This window comes from Austrofundulus limnaeus, unplaced genomic scaffold (genome assembly GCF_001266775.1).
Source record: "Austrofundulus limnaeus strain Quisiro unplaced genomic scaffold, Austrofundulus_limnaeus-1.0 Scaffold28, whole genome shotgun sequence".
Lineage (NCBI taxonomy): Eukaryota > Metazoa > Chordata > Actinopteri > Cyprinodontiformes > Rivulidae > Austrofundulus > Austrofundulus limnaeus.
Window position 1 is genome coordinate 1,925,043 of NW_013952430.1, and position 16,775 is coordinate 1,941,817.

Consider the following 16,775-nt stretch of genomic DNA (forward strand, 5'->3'; position numbering starts at 1 on the left):
GCAAGTGTTTGAAGTGTAAAATGTATACACTGGGAATTTGTGTGAAAGGATGTTGAACAAAGACTTGGCACCACTATGAATATTGTGGAACCTTGACGGCCCCTTACTTAGAAAAATCCCAGATCCTCCACTGGGGTTCACTGTAAGAAGCCCTCTTTCCACTTCACAAGCTAATGGCCACTGTTAATCCGTGCTATTGTAAGGGCTTTTTAGCACCAAGAACCGGGCCCATTTGTCAAAATAAAAGGCATAAAAGCACAAGAGGCTCATCAAAACGCAAGATGTAACAGGGAAGTTTGCCGCTTAAAAACATGAACAGGTCAGTGAGATGTGTCAACAAAGTCTCAAATAAACATATTTACTATGTTTAAGGGAATATTGAACTGGATATTATGAGCAAGATTCAAACGCTGCACTTCAGATAATTTCCACTCTAAAGAGAAAAGTTTTCTTGCTCAATGGCACGGCGAAGGAAGAGATCATGACGGACAAACGTCGCTCTCACAAGAGCAGTCCAGCGCTCAGTGCTTGTCGCTTAGCAACAAAGACCTGGCGGGCAGACTGTAGGTGTCGTGCGTGTGTGTGAGTATGTGTGTGTGTGTGTGTGTGGGTGGGGAGGTTTGGAGGAGGAAGTGGGGGAGGGTGGGGGTTACAGAAACAGAGAAAAGAGAGAGTAAAGGACAGAAGCTGAGAAAAAGGCGAAGCAGCAACGAGAGGTGCACAGAGTCGATGTTTTAAAAACGTTAATCAGTTGTTCAGGGAAGTAAAGAGCCGTTTTGCCTTTTAAAAAGAGCATGATACATCCTTAAAGGGACAGCTCAACTGTTCAAATGAATATTTTAATTTGATGCAAATGTAAAGTAATGGTTAAGTCACTGTCATTTGATACGTCACTGCATTTAAACAATATAAAATATGTGTAACATAATAAAGACGTTCACAGTTTTTCCCCATCCGATAAGTCAACCTCTAACTGATTTATTCTGAAATCCAAAGGCATAAAAAATGAATGAACACTTTATCTGCCAAAAAGGCCACTTGACAACGTGAAATGAGGTGACATTTCGAGATTCTCTGCTCTTTAAGAGACGACACAAATGTTCAAATGTTAACCTGATTCTTTTTTTTTTTCACATAACGGGCTAATTTTGTGCTAAAGTACTGTAGCTAATTTAAAATAACTGTATTCTAAGAAAAAAATGCAACCGCAACAGGTTAAATAAGAAATGAACTTAATGAACTCAAGTTTCCACCAAAAAAAATTTAAAAAATACACAACTTAGCATATCAGGGCCTCCTAACTCTAATCCATACCAGCTATAATTAAAGGTGTGTCACTTTTGCACAGGATAAATGTAGCTACTAATGATGCTGGTGGCAAAATACCAAAATATCATCATGTTATATTTAGCTCGTTAGATGGTGAAAAAATAGTCTAAGTGCAATCCTGGTGCACACTCAGTCCCCACGGCCTGGGCTTTACAACACATACTCTTCTGCATTCATCTAATGTCACCGACAGCAGCCAAGTCTCAAGGAAACGTCAATGACAGCAAGGGAGCTGCGCTTGAGTTATTTAAGGATGCAACTGCTCATATTGAGCTTTAAAGCAACCATACACTCTCAATCACACTAAAGTATGCAGCCAATATAAAAGCTACTATACCCCCCTTGAGCTTTAAATGCTCCCACTCAATTATTTCTCCTGAAGGTCCTTCACAGGTTAATCTCATTCATGAAATTCTCTCAACCTGTATTCTAGTTATGGAATACACCAAGGTTTGTTAGTCATGTTAGCAAAATATTTCATGACTCAGTGAAAGGGTTTAAAGGAAACTTTAAAAAGTAATCATTTAATGTATATTGACATTTGATTAACTTTTGGGGGTAATCTAATTCAAGATGGCTGCCACAACCGCACACAAACAGGTGTTCAAATCCTGAGGATTCTGGTCGATCACTGGGTCATTATTATTATTATTATTATTATTATTATTATTATTATTATTATTATTATTATTATTATTATTATTATTATTATTATTATTATATACATATGCATTTTGTTGTTGTTTTTGTTCTCTCTATATTTGCAGGTGTGCAGACAGATGTCAGGTGTGTTGTCTTGTGTTTTCTTGGTGTTTATTTCACATATCTTCTAATATCTCTCCCATTACATTTCACCTTTTTCTTCTCTTTCTTTTTCTTCTTTATTCTTATTTAAAAAAAGTCACTGATGATGAAGAAACGTGGTAACATCTGTGACAGCATGGAGGAGCAGAAACGGAGACCTAACAGGGCAACAGCTCACAGCCTCCATAGAAACTAATAGATAAAAAGCAGCTGAACCAGATCTGTTTCACAAATTATCGGTCATGTTTTAACAATAAACTCATAACTATGATCATTTCATTCAATAATCATGTAAAACAGCAGATTTATACCAGAAAAATATATAATTTATAGGTAACAATGATCTAAACCAGACCTGAAGTCAGCCTGTAACTTAGACTTTAGCCAGTTGAAAAATGATGACTTCAGAAAGTAATAAAGTATATTTATTATTTCTTCTTACTGTCATAAAAAATAAGAATATTTATATTTACCAGTCAACAGTTAGAAAATGTTCTCTGGTTATGGGATGAAACTTGTCTCTATTTGCTAACCATCTTCTCAACAAGTCAGGTTCCTCTAACAGAAACCTAAAAATACTCACTTTTATAATATTATTTTACACTCTGTAGGTCTGAATATTAATCAGAGGACAAATCAGCTGTAATATTTAATAGTTTGTGTTAAATTGTTGCATGATTCAACAGAGCTACACTCTGTATATATGCTCCACAAGCTAATATCTGCTAACCAGTTCAATAAATAACAGTGATTACACATGGACTTTATAAGATTATTTTAATTTTAAACTGTTACATTATGTTCTGCTCAGATCACATTGAGCTAAATAAGATCAAATCTGCTGACTTGTGTTGTAAAATGAGACGTTTTCCTGTTTATCTTCTGTTAATAAATCCATAACACAAACAGCTTTTCTGACATTATTTAAAACATTAGATAGATTATATAAACTGTAAAATATTAATAATACTTGGGTTAATATTATTATTAACAGTTTTAATGATTTCTACATCGTCAGTCTTTTTTTTCTGCTCTGTTGCCAACATGTACAGTAATGGGAAATCCAGAGTCTTGACTGTTTTGCGTTAGCCGTTAGCTTCACAGCGAATCACACGGTTACATGGTTTCTGTGCACTCCAGCTGTTCTATAGAACCTCCTTGGGTTAAAACTAAGACTGCTCCCCAATAATTTATCCAAGCGCTAATTGATTATGTAAATTGCTTCAAAACTTTGTCCTTAACTGCTGGAGTTAACTTTGTTTGTCTGGTAACAAAATATCATATGAGCCATTGTATAGATTTTAATACAATTTTAAAAAGTAATTAATGGATATGCATTTATTTCTGATTATCTTTTGGAGTCAACATGATACAATAACACTGCCTGAGTTTCTGAGTTTTCTTTCAACATGCCCCGATTTATTTATGAGATGTTTGCCAGCTGATCGGCTAAATACTCAACGAAAAGTAACCGAAGACACATATGTAGCAAACATGCTGACGGAAAATATCCAAGGGGCACATACAGTATAATGGACCTGACTGACAGCACATCTAATTCAGTCCTGTTTGTTGCAGTTACAACTAAGCTGCCTCCAAATGCCCCGTTTCTATTTTAAGCCTTGTTCAACAATGACACACCAAGAAGATTTCCACTATGCCTGAAAAAACATTACCCGAAACTCAAGAAACCCAACACCCCCTCCTCTCTTTGTCTGGTATGTGTGAATGTATATTTTAGCATGGGCGTAGACAAAACTTATACTGTGTCCATTCACTTCAAACACGTGTTCTTTGTGCTCTCTTTTTTTTTTTACCAATTTAAAAAAATCTATAAAACAACGAACAGGCATGGCTTTTTACGTAAAAAAAATACTCAGATATAATTCCTGCTTATATTTTAATTGTTCCCCAAAAAACAAATAAAGATGACACTTTTTTGTGGGGGTTATCATTGGGAAGATTGGGTTGTATTTTGTTTTCTCCCTAATCAGAGCACACTAATGTCCTGCAGCTGTTAATTACTACAACAGCAGAATTAGGGCAATGTTTTGTTGTGTGCTTCCTGAGGGACAGTCACATAGTTGCTCCCCGATTTCCCTGAGATCCTTCCCTGCAGAGCGTCGGCCATTTCTCATTTGCAATCAAGAACCAGGCGCAACATGTAAAACATGTGTCAGACATAATGAATAAATAAAGCAAATGCAAGTTCAAATTCTTCCTTTAATTTCCTTTTTTAACAATTTCTTTCAGTGCTATATGAGAACAGGAGTAAACGATTGTAAAAGGAGGAATGTGTTATTGAAATGTGTGTTTAATGAAATAAAATTTAAGAGATGTTTTTGAGAGGGGCTACTGATTAAAACAAATAGCATTAAGGCAAAGAATGACAACTTCCAACTACTTCTCCTATCAAAATTGCAGCTGTAATATCTATGACCAAGCAGGAAATTAACTGCATTTATTATTCATGAAAGATTCTACTTGTTGCAACTCGGCATTTTATATGCATCGCTTTCGCAAGATTCGTAAGAGCTCCATGGAAACCATTGAATGTGATGTTTGTAGTGGTGCTGGGGGGATATTATAACGTTTAACCAATAAAGTAAAGACTTGCTTCCAGTTTTTTTCTTAGCACACGGAGGACAGAATAAAATATAAATAAATTTAAAAAAAGAAAAATGTGTATTTTGAATTGTCTTTTAAAGTCTCAGGGTTGTGTTTGCATTGAGAGGTCACAAATTGCCTGTAAAAGTTAATCTTCAGAATTCGAAGACCTAAATATAAAAAGTATTTTCAATTTCTGAAATTAGAAGTAGTTTCATGGTTGCACCCAAAAAAATAAAATAAATAAATAAATAAAATAAAAATATCTTCTGGGGAAGCCCATTGCAGGGATATTACTTTCACTGTGTTGCAATTATTGACCCGTGGTCTCATGTGAAGTGGCAATGAGGAGGTCGCAGGCTTCAGGAGTTGAAAAATGGGTCAAACTTTATGGCAGAGAGGGCCACAAGCTATAGAGAATCTACCATACTTCTGGATTAACATAATCCAAACTGACAGTACATGAACACTATACGCTGTTTAAGTGACACAAATGCACAAGGTCACAGGCAGCCACTCGGTTTCAGTATCTTAATAAGCCACTGTGTGTACGATGGAGTGAAAATAATAATAAAAAATAAATGACTACTTCCTACTAACATTCATTCCTGGATTTTAAACAAAGATCATCACATGTTGAGAAATTAAAGCAGAACAAAACAAAACTTTTTAGCAGGACCGACCCTAGCCAATTTAGCGCCCCTATGCCCCTATAATTTTAAGATCTCGCCTCCAAATCACATTCATTCACATACTAAATTAAATAGTTTTTGTCTTTGATGTTAATTTAAATGATTAAAAGCCACGTTGTCCAATTAAAACAGTTAACATTAGAATTCATTTGAAACAGAATACCAGAAGTTCACCTAATACCTGCCAACACCTGGTGACAGCAACGAGGAACACCTGTTCATGTTAACGAGCATCTGTGGACTGAAGCAGATCTGGGGGGGGGGGGGGGGCGGGATCCAGAGTTATACTGACCTGGAAAATTTTGCAAAAGGTCTACTTAAACCTCTGCATTTTCCAGCCATTTGAAGAGCATTTTTCCAAATTCTTGGGATTAATAAAACAAAATAAAATCAGAATTTTATGAAGGTAGAGCACTGAAAAATAGACTTTAAAGGGGGCATGTGCAAAATCCCATTTTTTTAGCCATTAAGTACATTTTGTTGTGTACTTGGAGTCTCTAGGAGTGCAGAAAAGCTGATTCTAGTTTCTCTCGGTGCCGCGTAGATATCTTTATATTCTTGTTGTGTCATAGTTTTTCAAACCATTCAGTTTTCTCTATTTTCTATGACATTTTTAGCCTGGTTAAAACCAGACCCCTGTCCTTCACTTTGCTTCGTACTAGGGTCTGGACTTGATGCATAGACAAGCGTTTCTTGCAGGAGGCGTGGCCTCTGCTGAAGCATGTATGTGTTGTCGCTGTGATGGAGGCTAAGCTAAGAAGCTAACCGGAAATCGCGTGTTCTGTAAACAACCCTACTTAGAGAAGAAATATACCGAGCCAAACGAGACGACTGTAAATGAGAGCTGCTGCTTTGTCAGACAAATTTAATTTAATTTGGAAGCCTTATCAACACAGACTGGCTTCATTCACTTCCTCCACTGCCGTATGCTAAAATAACTAGCAGACACTGCGCAGAACATCAACGTCATTCAAAACTCCTCCTTCTGTTTGCTGATTGGCCCAGGTAAAATAAACTACAAGCAGACACTGTGCAGAAAATCAACAAAGTTCAAAACTCCGCCTTCTGTTTGTTGATTGGCCCAGGTAAAATAAACTACAAGCAGACACTGTGCAGAAAATTGACGTTCTCTTCTCTGATTGGTCCGGCTAAAAATCTGCCAGCGAGAGGGTACTTCTCCAAAAACAATTATTTTCTAACGGTGTGCAGCTGTGATGGGTTGTGTACAAGCTAATAGGGTGCCAGAATGGTTTATATTTATACTTCTCATCCAATCACAATTACATTCACTCAATCCAGGAGACATAAATTATCAGGAAAATATTTTTTAAGAAACACCAACTCAGAATAAAATAGGAGTAATGACTTTCTACTTCTTACCTTTTTAAAAATTGTAGTGAGTAGAAAGTACAGATAATTGTGTAAAAATGTAATGAGTAAAAGTAAAAAGTACGCTGAAGAATAATTACTCAAGTAAAGTACAGATAGCCAAAATTTCTACTGAAGTACAGTAACAAAGTATTTGTACTTAGTTACTTTACAACTCTGTAATTTGTAAATAAAAAGTTTCTGTGCCGCCACATAGTCATAAACCCCTCTGTCAAACTAGAATGAACGGATCTGGAAGATGAAGGATGGTGGGGTGTGAAGCACCTCATTTGGATTTAAAGGAACAGCATCAAAACAAGCTGATTTGAGACACACATAAAAGGGGTGAAAGAAGGGATTGTAGAGTTACAGTAAGGAGGAATTCAGACCAGAGCATTGCAGTTCAACTTCTAGAAACCAAATGAATGATTTAAATGTAAAAAAAAAGGTATTTAAAAGCATAATGTGTCTACTTTAACTTGAACTTTATCTGAGGCCATAACTGAAACTTCCATCATTCTTATTTTGTTTTCTATTTACACACTGAGCCGCACGAGTTAGTCTTGAATGCATCATATAATGTTTAATACATAATATCCTCTGCATCATATAAACACCTCATGCTGTAACAAAGCAGCTGAGAAACCCACAGAACAAGTTACCTTCATAAACATAATTAGCAATGCAGTGATTATTCTATAGATTACATCAACTATACTCTGACAAAAGGTTATAAACATGTTTTTTCATCCCCTATTTGCAGCGCCCCCTAGATGCACGGCACCCTAAGCACCTGCCTATACTGCCCATGCCATGGGCCAGCCCTGCTCCTTAGATAATGATTTGCCAAATTAGTTCTTCACTTTCTGTACCGATAACTTTTGCTGAAGACAAGGCCACAAATGAACGTATTTCTTACACATCCTATAACAATTTACTGGTGTTGAAGTTCTCTCTGTTTCCATAACTGATTTCTTTAGAACGTTTATGTTTTCCCTACATGTTTATGCACTGGGATATAGAAGTTGTACACCAAGGCAAGCCACCACCCACGGCATCCAAATGCCTAAATGTCAGGGAACTTAGAGCGGGTGTGTATGTGTATATGTGTGGGTTATACATTTGTGAATAAAAAGCAGCCAGGCAGTGGCAGGCCTTGAGAAAATGGTAAATCACATTATGCATTGCAATCTCTATAAACCACAGCTGCTGCCTTTCTGCCTTTGGCTTTCCATTTGCTTTTCCAAATCCCATCTCTGTATTTTAGACCTCTGCCAAAAGCACATAACACTGATAGATTCATAATGTTTGCTATACATAAATGCTTTCTGTGCAAATTGTCTTCATTTAAAGGAGCAACAACCCAACAAAATAGGCTTTAGCTTTTATTAGCTGGACTAGAGAGTGGAAATGGCTACTAATAACACGACTCTGGCTGCCTGAGCAAGATTAAGACAGATCCTCTTTATCTATTTATACCAAGGAGGTGTGTTTCCAGACTCATGTGTCTTTGTTCTTATCGCCCAGCATGCATTTTTAAATCCCATACACCCTGTATTTCACACACCCGCCTGCACACCTCAAAAGGAACGGGTTACTTTGATGGACAGGGAGCACGGCAGCGATGGTCAGAGGCTGTGTAATTACAGAGCAGCCATGTTGGCAGGCTGGGGCTCGACCCACGAGGAGCGGACGGAGCAACAGCACGGCTTGCATAGGTAGGGTTTCACCTTAGAAGTGCTCAAGCCTCCGTTTCATTCACTGGACTGGTCATATGAGAATGTGCACGCTGCTAATTCCTCCGGTGGCACCTTTCAACTTTGACCCTCCAGGCACCAGGTGAAAGGCTCCTCCTCCAGGCACATTCAAGTAGCAGTTTTCCATTTCTGAACCTCTGAGTTTAGGTCAGTAACTTAAAGCAGAAGGTAAAAAATCACCATGAAGTCAGTTTAATGTGCTCATAAACTGTTAAGAGCAAACAGCTGAGGATGGCATCTGAGTAAATCTTTCCTGCTGTTCATCTTTCTCCCTTTTCTTAACAGGCCTTAAGTCTAATCAGCCAGGGGTCCCCCTTTGAAAAATCTTGGGGGTTTTGGCAGATAAAATCACAGCAAAAATCCTTGGAGGAAACCCATGGCGGTGGCAAATGAAGATGCACCTGGAACAGGAGAGGAGTTTGTGAAACAATCAGCAAAAACTAAAAGAACAGAAAGATCAACAAACACAATGAATAAATGAAGATAAAGCTCAAGGAAATCTGTGGGACTATGATCATTTGCCTGAGTTGCTCATGTTCACCTGAGACAACCTGCAGCCGAGGAGCTGTGAAGTTAGATGTCTCCTATTGCAGCCCAGGCCAGAGATTAGAGCAAAGGGCAACAACTCGAAGCTGCACCATCAGAGGAAACAGCCTGCGTCCACAACGGCTGATTATTGCAACCTTTTATTCAATCAAGAAATTAATAATACACTCTCATTTTATAGGTTTGTTTGTGGTTTCTAAAACAGAAAAAGAGACAGCATTAACAGATGATTATGATAGGGAAGCTCATTTGATTCCATTTATTCCACTCTTTAACAAGATTCATAAACTCATTTTAATGCAAAACAAAATGTATCTCCTGCTTATTCTGATAATTAATTTGCCTGGAACACAAAGCTGAAGTTTCAATTGGCTGTTGCCAATAAATACTGTATTACATTTTCTACTATTGTTTTTTACAATTGAAATGTTACAACATAGAGTGGCTTTCGCTTTAATTAGAAAATATAAAAACAAATACTGTGAATATTGGGCATTTTTAAGGATAAAATGAACACAGTTTCTCTTACTGTTTGATTTGTTCTATTCACTGCTCGCATATGGCAGGAATCACATAAGGGAATTAGCAATGTCTTTGACTATCAATTGTTCAGTTTAAGGAGAAGTAAACAACTGCTCCTAATTGAAATAATTAGGAATAAGTCATTAAAGTTATGTTGTATTAACTGTAAATAAGTATAGTAATGGCTTTGTAGGGAAATTAGTTATGTGCAGTTACAGGATGTAAAGACGTTTAAGCAGATATTTGTGCGTTCATAATGTGAACAAAATCCATGAAATCCAAAAAGTAGCCTATTGCAGTCACAGCTTTAACCATTTTTTGATAATTTATGTCCTATTAGACTTTCAAGCACTGCTCTGAAATATTTTGTCTCTTTTCCCTTTTATTAGTTTGAACTATTATTTAAAATGCTCATTAATATCAAATTATATATTAGAGTACTACACTAATTACACTAAAGAACCAAAAGTATTGACGTAGTAACCAATGATTAAAATGCACGATGCATTTGTTGAGGCAATGCACTGCAACTATTGTTTGCCATCCCAGCGTGCTTTTTGCTGAAACGTATTTGCAAAACACGACACATTACATCCACGACTTCAGCATTCTGCTTTTAAGTTCCCATAGCATGAACTCTGTCAATTCTATGCGCTGATGAGCTTCATCTCCGTGGAATTCCTTAGGCTAAAATGTCATCTCTACACATAATGTAATCATATATGCATAATCTAATAAGCAGATAGCTGTTTAATTTGCTGAGCAAATGCTCCTGGGGGATTTTTCTTTTTAATTTTTTCCTCATAATAAACAGTTTTCTCTATCTCTCTCTGTCTCTCTATCTCTCTCTTTGGCAAGTGTCCAAGTATGGGTCTATTGTTAGCATGCATATTACACCAAACAGCACACCATAAATCTTGCAGTAATGGTTTTAAACTGTTAAAAACTAGACAAAATTGCTAGACTTTTAAAGATTTTTTTTTGGTTTTATTCCTGAACTCAGTTGGACTTTTATGATTAAGTGATTCACACAACTGTGTGAAACGGCTAAAACAACAAAAAAAATGTCTTTATAGTGATGAAGTGGGCAAGTCATAAAGATTTGTGGTCTAATTAAAAAAATAAGAAGTTGGGCTCTTTGAAATAAGGGGTGGAGCTGGATGGTTTATTTTGTGTAGCACATCCCGTTTTTAATAATAAATATATTTCCAGTGGGCAAGATATAAAGAACTTACGTATATGCAAAATACTCTTTCAAATGATGATTACAACAAATAAATAAATCTTAAATGCTTACAATTGTTTGTGTGAGGCTCAGTGAGAGAGAGGAAATTTGTTCCGTGCCGCCAAGGACCAATACCACTCCACTGCTGGTCTATAAACAGGCTACTCATATTACGGTTTAGTTTAAGTGGAACCAATTAACCTTGGATTCACTGAAGTAAACTTGCTCCTACTTAGAAGCTCCAATGCTGCCTGATATCTGCCTGAACAGCTTCACTTGCTCCATGTTTCAAAACAGCTTCAACCAAACCAGCTTTTATTGTAAAATACACTCAATTCAGGGCATCACAACAGAATCATTTGAGATTTGCTGAAACTATTTACCAGATTACTTCAGAAAATCTTCAGCATGTTCAGTGCTGCTGTATGCTTAAATCCTTGAGTGTTCAAACATTTTGTATTCTGCTGATGCGTTTTGTTCATATTTTACCTCCTAATCTCATGAAAAACATTAAACGGATAAGTGTTTTTAGTTACCCTTGCTTTTCAACATGTTTTTCTTTCCTTTTCAAATAAAGCATAAATACATTAAAAGCTGAATTTCCCTTGAAGGAATGAGCATCACCTTTTGAAGGGAAAAAAATGAGTTTTTGAATCTGAAGTCCATGGAAAGAACGCTGATCAATTATTCTGTTTTATTCCGGGTAAAAGGTTGCGTGCAGTTTGCATGCTATACAGGGAGGTTTTTGGATCAATTTGGCCCAAGTTCTGTTTGTGCTATAGAAATGCTGGGAGGAGAGCAAACTGTTCTGGTCGTCATGACCCAGGAGTGTTCCTTTGTATAAGTGGCAATGCAGTAAAAGTTCAGAAAAATATGTTTTGGGGTCAGAAAAACAGGATTTTGATGACGCATGAATTACATATAAAAAGGCCTTATAAGATGTGCTGAGAAAACAACATGTTAGAATGTATTTAAAACTTGTTCCTTACAATTTGCCTTTTTTTTCATTATATAGCAGCAAGGTATTAAATTATTATTTTTTTTAACAAAACAAAAACATTTCTGCCCTTAACACCCCTGAAATCAGCATTCATGCATATAAAAAAGAAGCTTGGCTCAGTTGGCCTTCAGGAGCTCTCCATGGTGCTGAAAATCCTCACAGAGCACCTGAAGCTTGTGGCCGCCATGCCTAATGGATCCTGCCAAAACACTGAGATGGAGCACAACTGCTGTGTGCCACCATGGCCAATGGATTCCACAACCTAGATGAGCACTGCTGATTGAATTACACTGCCTGAATATGTGACCTAATCCCTGCTGCTCCCGGGGTGAACATTATAACTGCACACGCATTTCAGAACGGACCGCAAACCATCCAGAAACATCCAAACAAAGAATCCTGACTGGCAGTACAGAACGCATTACATTGATGGCAGGAAATTGTTCTGTCATGCATGAAGAAATATTACACTTTCCCATTAACAGGCAGAGTGCATTAATTAGTAAGAACGCTTAATTTAGTCATTTACAGTTTTTTTTAAATGGCTAATTAAATTAGCACCAAATTGTGGAAAATAATTGTATTTAACAACCCTACCTTGTATTTATTATGTCAGCATTTTTCTACTTAACTACTTCATTTTTGAGTGCACTGAAACAGGCAAAAGAAGAAAAACTCTGCAACATTCGGATTTGTTAACCACGTCAGCCTGAGGGCCTCCCCAAGGGGCGCCTTGACATGTAGGCAGGAGAGGGAAAGTGCCAGCCTTGTTTTTATTGAGTAAACAAGAATGCTAATAATTATAATGGAGACACATTTCTGTAACAACAGTCTCACCCTATGTCCACTGCACCGCAGTGAATTGAACAATGAAGGGGCGAAAGCACACAAACACCTCCGCAGACTCATCCACAGTTCTGTGCATAATTCATTCAGCTACAAAAATAAAGAAGCTGTGTTAACAGACATTATATTTACTTTCAAGTATTATGCAAGGCAGGCTAATAGGATTGGAATAAAAACATCTGGCACTCTGGCTTATGAAAAGCTTAACAGATGTCTACAAATACAAGATGCATGAGCTAAAAATAAACAGAATTATAAAAGCACATATTGACTGATAAAGCCAACCCACTCCAATTAGTTTTAATGCATGCACACACCAAGAAACTTTTTGCATGTGTGACAGCAGTTTCTTAATAATTACAGTCAACATAAACATTCAAAATGTCTAAAACACAAATGAATTAAAGGTGTAGTATTCCTTTAAGAAATGCATATTGCCAGTATTTGAGCTAGTTTGTGTTTTCACATGATTTATATTGTGTATTTTAATCATTAGCACTTGCCAGGTCAGCATTGTAAATAAAAATGTATTAATGTTCTGCCTGGTTAAATAAAGGTTAAAAAAATTAATAAATAAAAAAATGTTAAACTAACTTCATGTGATGATGAGAAATGTTGAACTTGAAAGTGATTTTGGTCTACTGCAATTGTTGTTTGCACATGTTAAGGATGACTCAGCAAATGTACGTGTATATGGGATAAATCGTGTGCCAGCAGGATTTGAATTTGAATTGCTCAGACTGAATTCGAATGTGCATAATCTGAAATTGAATGCATTGGTTTTAAAATGAATTTCACTAAATTGAAACTGAATTTAATTATTTGAAACTGAATTTAATTATTTGAAACTGAATTTAAAGTTTTGTATCTGAATTGATTTACTTTGAAACTGTATTTTGGTTTATTAAAAATTCTGTTTGTCTACTTTCAATTTCAGTTCTAAAATTCAAATTTTTGTGTCCCACATCCTGGTCCTTGAGAAAGCCAGCCAGAGTAATCAAACACAGATCCACAGATTTACATTTCACTTTGGTGAAGTTTCCCTTCTGTAATGTAACAGAGTTGATGCAATCCCCCGTAAAAGTGACAAAAACAGACAAAGTTAATTTATTGCAGTGATTAATTTTACCTATATGTAATGTTACATTTACATCACATCATGGATCAGTCAGAAGCATCTGATCAATATGTGATCCATGATGTGATGGACAGACAGGACTCCATGCAACCTTCAGGTGAAAATGAAGACCCCAAACCCAGACCCAAACCAGTGGTTATTCCTTATGTTGCGGGTGTTTCAGAGAAACTGAGACATTTATTTTCTAAACATGATGTCCCAGTGGCTTTCAAACCCCAAAACACATTACGGCMAAGGCTGGTTCACCCCAAAGATCCGGTGCCCCGGCACAAACAGAGCAATGTTGTATATGCTGTTAAGTGCCAGGAGGACTGTGACCAGTTATACATCGGGGAAACAAAGCAGCCACTGTTCAAAAGAATGTCCCAACACAGACGAGCTACGTCTAATGGCCAGAACTCTGCAGTTTTCACTCATTTACAGGCCAGCGGTCACTCTTTCAGAGATGAGGATGTTCTCATTCTTGATAGAGAGGAACGTTGGTTTGAGAGGAGTAAAAGAAGCCATTTTTGTGAAGAAAGACCGTCCATCATTAAACAGAGGTGGAGGCCTCCGTTTTCAGTTGTCCCCCTCCTACAGTGCTGCTATTGCCAGTATCACTCCACCCCCTGTTAACAATAGGTGTTAATTAGGTGTCAACGATAGCCATGTGATGTGAGTATCAGTCACATGGAGGCAGTGCTTAAAAGCCTGAAGTTTGCCTGAAACTCTCAGACTGAAGAAGTCTCTTGGAGGAGAGACGAAACGTTTCATTAGAGAAGAACCCGTCCAGAAGATCTATACAATTTTTTTCTTTTTGATGTGATGTAAATGTAACATTTTCTACGTAAAAGTCAAATTAATCACTGCAATAAAATAACTGTCTGTTTTTGTCAGTATTATGGTGGATTGCATCAACTCTGTTACATTACAGAAGGGAAACTTCACCAAAGTGAAACCTAAATCTGTGGATCTGTGTTTGAATATTCTGGCTGGCTTTCTCAAGGACCAGGATGTGTGTGACACAAAATTTTGAAGGTTGGAACTGAAATTGAATTATGGAACTAAAAGTGAAAGCAGTCAAACTGAATTTTTAATTGACCAAAATACAGTTTCTCTGCAAATTAATTCAAATTCAAAATGTTAAATTCAGTTTCACATCATTAAATTCAGTTTCGATTTAGTGAATTTTATTTTCAAACAAATGCATTATTTCAAATTATGCACATTCAGATTCAGTCTGAGCAATTCTAATTCAATTCCTGCCAAAAGTAGTTTGTAGATATGCCGTACATTTAGGCCTGTCACGATAACAACTGGACCATGTGCACTACTGGACGATAAATTGTCTCAGAAATTATTGTGATTAACAATATTGTTGGAGACCAGTTTAAACTAATATAATATATAATAATCCCTGTTAATGAAAGTTTACATTACAATTTACATAGTGTAAAAAGAAAAAACTGTCTGCAATCCCAAGGCGTCACCAGCTGTGTGAAGGCGTTAGAAAACTGAAGACACTCCTCCTGCTAAAGGCCTGTTCATGGGCTTTCATGCTACTGAGGTTAGACCATGCACCTGGCAAACACCTGACACCATAGTTCACTCATCTCTATGCTAAGAAGTAAAAAAGAGGGAGACATGAAAAAAAGCAGGCAAATAAAAAAAACTTTAAAAAATAAAACATTATTGTCTTCATTTTAATTTATCTTCCTTGATTTAATTTATCATATAATTAAACGATTTATTGTTTATTGTGACAGGCCTACATACATTCAGGGATAACTCTCTGAGTGTTTCACTAAAATCTATCCGATGGTTTGTAAGACGTGATGCTAAGAGCCAAACAGATGTTGATGCCAATCGTCAATGAAAAGTGTAGTGCTCAGAGAATGGCATGGACATTTGTGGCAGCTACTACCACACAAAATTTCAGCCAAAAATCTGTAAAATTGACAGAGTTACAGCTTATTTTGTTTTCCAAGGTCGCTTATCTGTGGCAGCCAGGGGTTGATTGAATGGGGTTGATTTCCAATGTTTATCAGTTGTTGATAAATGATAATGGTAAATGAAAAGTACTTCTAAAGCCCCTTTCTAGCCAACTAGGAAACTCAAAAGCGCTTTACAATTACAACACAATCTGTGTCCTCATTTCCCCATCCACACACACACACACATTCATACTGCACTCTGCTACAGCTGTACAAAGCTAATCTGAATAAATTATTCCACAGAGTCTAATCAGAGTTTTAGATCGCATTCGTACACCCATGGGACACATCAGAGACAATGAGGGGTTCAATGTCCTTCGCAAGGACACTCAATGTGTGACTGCATACAGCCAAGAATCGAACCTGCGACTCGCTTCTTTGAGGACGACTGCCTGAGCCACTCAGCCTCAGCTGCCCAGACAAAAAGACAACTTTCTATTAGTTTCATCCAAATCTGTTCAGCCATTATTGCAATATATTGTTTTCAATGAATAATGGCAAATTTTGATAATCAGCTCTTGTGTGATCAGTTAACACTGGACATGTGTGTTGAAGATGTCTACCAAAACAAATTTTGACCTCAGTTTCTGTATAAAAAAAGACATTTTTAGTTTGCTGAAACACACATTTAAACAAGGGCAGAAATGTTATTTGCCCTCTCACCTTCAACAGTGTGCAATAAGGACATGTGTCACGGCTGTTTAAAAACATTTGTTCAAATGCTTTTCTGGTGTACATACTGTACACGCAGCCTAATCCATGGCTATTAAAGGCACAGTGTGTAGGATTTGTTGTTTTCAGCGACATCTAGTGGTTGAGTGGTTGAATCATCCTCCCTGGTCCTCCCCCCACCCCCAACCCCCGCTTCCAAACGCAAAGGAGTTACTACGGTGTCTCTCAGGTGTCAAAAACCTTTGATAATTCCAACCGCGATGTCTACCAGCAGCTTCAGGGCTAGTGATGTTTCA

The 16,775-nt window shown here is 37.1% G+C and overlaps 1 protein-coding gene across 29 annotated transcripts in view; it reads right to left on the reverse strand.

Annotated features, from left to right (window-relative positions):
• kcnma1a (potassium large conductance calcium-activated channel, subfamily M, alpha member 1a) overlaps positions 1-16,775 on the reverse strand; it is a 178,949-nt gene that overhangs the window by 148,326 nt on the left and 13,848 nt on the right. The gene's annotated exons all lie outside the window — the stretch shown is intronic.